At 37.1% G+C, this 3,632-nt stretch overlaps 1 long non-coding RNA gene across 1 annotated transcript; it reads right to left on the bottom strand.

Moving 5' to 3' along the window:
• Positions 1–312: 312 nt before the first annotated feature.
• LOC110934853 lies at positions 313–1,499 on the bottom strand. Its single transcript, XR_002588680.1, has 3 exons — positions 1,370–1,499; positions 770–823; positions 313–503 (listed from the first exon to the last, which is right to left on the bottom strand). It is a non-coding gene; the product is annotated as an uncharacterized LOC110934853 (long non-coding RNA).
• Positions 1,500–3,632: the final 2,133 nt, after the last annotated feature.

Genomic DNA, 3,632 nt, shown 5'->3' with positions numbered 1-3,632 from the left:
ATGTTAACATTTAACATTATATTTTTTTCAGCACATGCAATATACGAGTTTTTTTTAAAGATATATCTTTTTATTATCTATTATATAAAATTTTGCAACCCGTGTAATACAGGGGGTTCTAACCTAGTATAAATAAAGTAAAAAAATAAATAAAAGTTTAATGTGATTTTGTAAGGTCTAAAATTTTGAAATAACTAAAGTGTCTAAATTAACAAAGTTTCCCAAACGGGTTAAATAATTAACATGTAAAATTTATGCATTAACTTCATAATAGCTAAACTAGATAGTTACAAAAAGTTTACAACCCAAACATTTCTTAAACTACTAACATAATCTTTAACTACAAAGTTTTAACATCTATTGACTTCCGGTTAGTTACTTACAAAAGACCCATTTTAACAAAACCATTCAACAAAAGTTTAGACCCATAACTAGTATCATCGCGGAAGCGTGCATCATGAGTGTGTCCGTTCCAAGAAGCGCCTTCCATCAAGAAGATTTACCTACATTCAACCAACCAATTAGAAATTTTAAATCATAAGTTCATACGACCCAAAATTTACTAGTCGAACTATAAGAAAACCTTTTAAACCTTCATCTGAACATAAATTTCCCAACTTGGCATATTATCCTTTCTACTCATTCGACTCATATCCTTAACATGTCTTCAACTTACACTAACTCATTACACGTATAAATTTTCGAATCTAGGATAATAACATTTCATAATTTTACACACTATTAATACTTTGTAAGCAAATGAACTTACTTTTATCGTGTTTTGATTGCGTTCCGGAGTGGCTTGCGTCTTCCTCTTTCACTCCTACAATTCATAATCGACATAATTCAATCTCATGTACTTATTTCTCATTATTGTCTTAGACAAACCAAGTTATCACATACAAATTTCTCAATTTTAGTTGTCTAGCATCCTATTCACATGAGATTGTCTTTTTCACATAAAACTCTTCAATCAAGCATTTTAACAAACACTTGGTGTGCGTATCATCAACAAAGCATATTGTACAAGTAGTCTATGCATACTTTTCCCTATTTCTCAACATTAACCCTTATATTCAATTAATTTCATACAAACAACATCTCATATCAAATATTTACTAGTATTCTAACACATATAAATCCTTGCATCAACATAGCATGAAATTGGACTAACAAGATCATCATATTTTACTACCTTTCTAATCTTCAAAGTGGGTTTTTCATAAATCTTTGAATTAGTCAGAATTCAAGCATGATTTATCCTCCATAAAGTGAATCTAACATATATTCATAATCAATTTCAAGGAAGTTTCATGTTTCATTCAAGACCCACCAATGAAAAATTACCAAATCATAAAATTCGATTTACCATTCGATTGTCTAACTCAAATGAACGTTTCTATGTGTTCATGCAGTGATTCAAGCCATGGATTCCCTTTCAATTTGCTGATTTTATGATATTTGTGGGTTTGGGTTTGTGCTTCCTTGTTCCAGGCGACACACACACACACACTGAAATGTGTGATGTGTGTTATTATTTTCTTTTTAAATAAATAACTTTCCTCATTTCCCCTTTTTGGTCCCTCATGTTTCTACAAATGTTTTAATTGACTAAACTTGCCCCTTTTTAAGTTATTCTTTCAAGTTACATTCTAACTAGGTTCACATTTTAGATAATAAAATATAATATGCATGCTTATAAGTTTTGGGGTGTTACAAGTCCACCCCCTTAAAGAAGGTTTCGTCCCCGAAACCAGATTTAACGTACCGAATAAAGACGGGTAGAACTTCCTTATTTCATCCTACGGTTCCCAAGTGAGGTCCGATCCTTTTCTGTGTTACCATTGCACTAACACTTGCTTGATTTCCTTGTTACAAAGAGTCTTCACTTTGGAATCTTTTATAGCTACTGGTCTTTCTACGTAATTCATTCTCTCGTCTACTTCAATGTCTTCAAGGGGTACATGAGTCGTTTCATCCGTCAAACATTTCCGTAATTGTGAAACATGAAAGGTGTTGTGAATCCCTTCTAATGATGAGGGTAGTTCCAACCGGTAGGCTACTTTTCCAATTCGAGCTAAAATTTTGAATGGTCCGATATATCGGGGACCCAACTTTCCTCGCTTACAGAATCGAATTATGCCTTTCCACGGGGACACCTTCAAGAACACTCGGTCCCCCACTTTGAACTCAATAGGGCACCTTCTTTTATCCGCATAAGACTTTTGTTGGTCTTGTGCCGCTTTTAATCGGGCCCATACCATGTCGATCTTTTCATTAGTTATCGCTACTACATCTTTAGGCGCGAGTTCTCTTTGTCCCACTTCTCCCCAACAAACAGGGGTTCTACACCTTCTCCCATACAACATTTCATACGACGCCATTTGTCTGCTACTTTGGTAACTGTTATTATACGAGAATTCCACTAATGGCAAATGTTCATCCCAGTTTCCCCCGAAATCCATAACGCATGCTCTCAACATGTATATGAGAGTTTGAATGGTCCTTTTGGATTGACCATCTGTCTGTGGGTGATATGCGGTACTTACGTGCAATTGTGTACCCATACCTTCATGAAATTTCTGCCAGTAGCGGGAGGTAAATCGTGTATCCCGGTCCGACACGATAGACACTGGCACACCGTGGCGGGAAACGATCTCATTCACATTAATTTCCGCTAACCTTTCAGAGGAATAAGTCTCCCGAATGGGTAGGAAATGGGCACTTTTGGTAAGGCGGTCAACAATGACCCATATCGCATCATGTCCCTTTCTTATCCTAGGAAGTTTGGTCACAAGATCCATGGTTACAGCCTCCCATTTCCACACCGGGATCTCTAAAGGTTGCAGTTTCCCATATGGTTTTTGATGTTCCGCCTTTACTTGGGAACACGTCAAGCATTTAGATACATACTTAGCAATGTCGCTTTTCATTCCCGGCCACCAATAATTCTCTTTCAAATCCCGATACATTTTAGTGGCTCCCGGATGAACCGACTAACGGGACTTATGTGCTTCTTCCAATACTAAGGCTTTTGCTTCACAATGACGTGCTATCCAAACCCGACCATACCTCGTTTTTAACCTGCTCGCATTTACTTCAAGTTTATTATCAAACCCTTTCGTCCTTTCACTTTTCGGATCACCTACATTCAAGGACTTATCTTGCGCCTTTCGTATTTTTTCGAGAAGGTTTGGTGTGACTATCATTCTCATCGATTTCACTCGAATAGGTGGTGGGTATCCTTTCCGGCTTAGTGCGTCCGCCACAACATTTGCCTTACCCGGATGATAAAGAATGTTACAGTCGTAATCCTTGATCAATTCCAGCCACCTTCGTTGCCTCATATTAAGGTCTTTCTGCTCGAAGAAGTATTTAAGGCTCTTATGGTCTGAATAAATTGTACACTTTGTTCCATACAAATAATGCCTCCATATTTTTAAGGCAAAAACTACCGCCGCCAGTTCTAAATCGTGTGTTGGGTAGTTAATTTCATGTTGTTTTAGTTGTCTTGAAGCGTAGGCAATAAACTTGCCTTATTGCATCAAGACACACCCCAACCCCTGATGAGATGCATCCGCGTATACCACTAAATCTCTTGTTCCCTCTGGCAGGGTTAAAATGGGAGAGCT

The sequence above is a fragment of the Helianthus annuus genome, chromosome 4, assembly GCF_002127325.2.
Source record: "Helianthus annuus cultivar XRQ/B chromosome 4, HanXRQr2.0-SUNRISE, whole genome shotgun sequence".
Classification (NCBI taxonomy): domain Eukaryota; kingdom Viridiplantae; phylum Streptophyta; class Magnoliopsida; order Asterales; family Asteraceae; genus Helianthus; species Helianthus annuus.
Note: the sequence above shows the minus strand (reverse complement) of the source record. Positions and strands in the feature narration are given on the sequence as shown.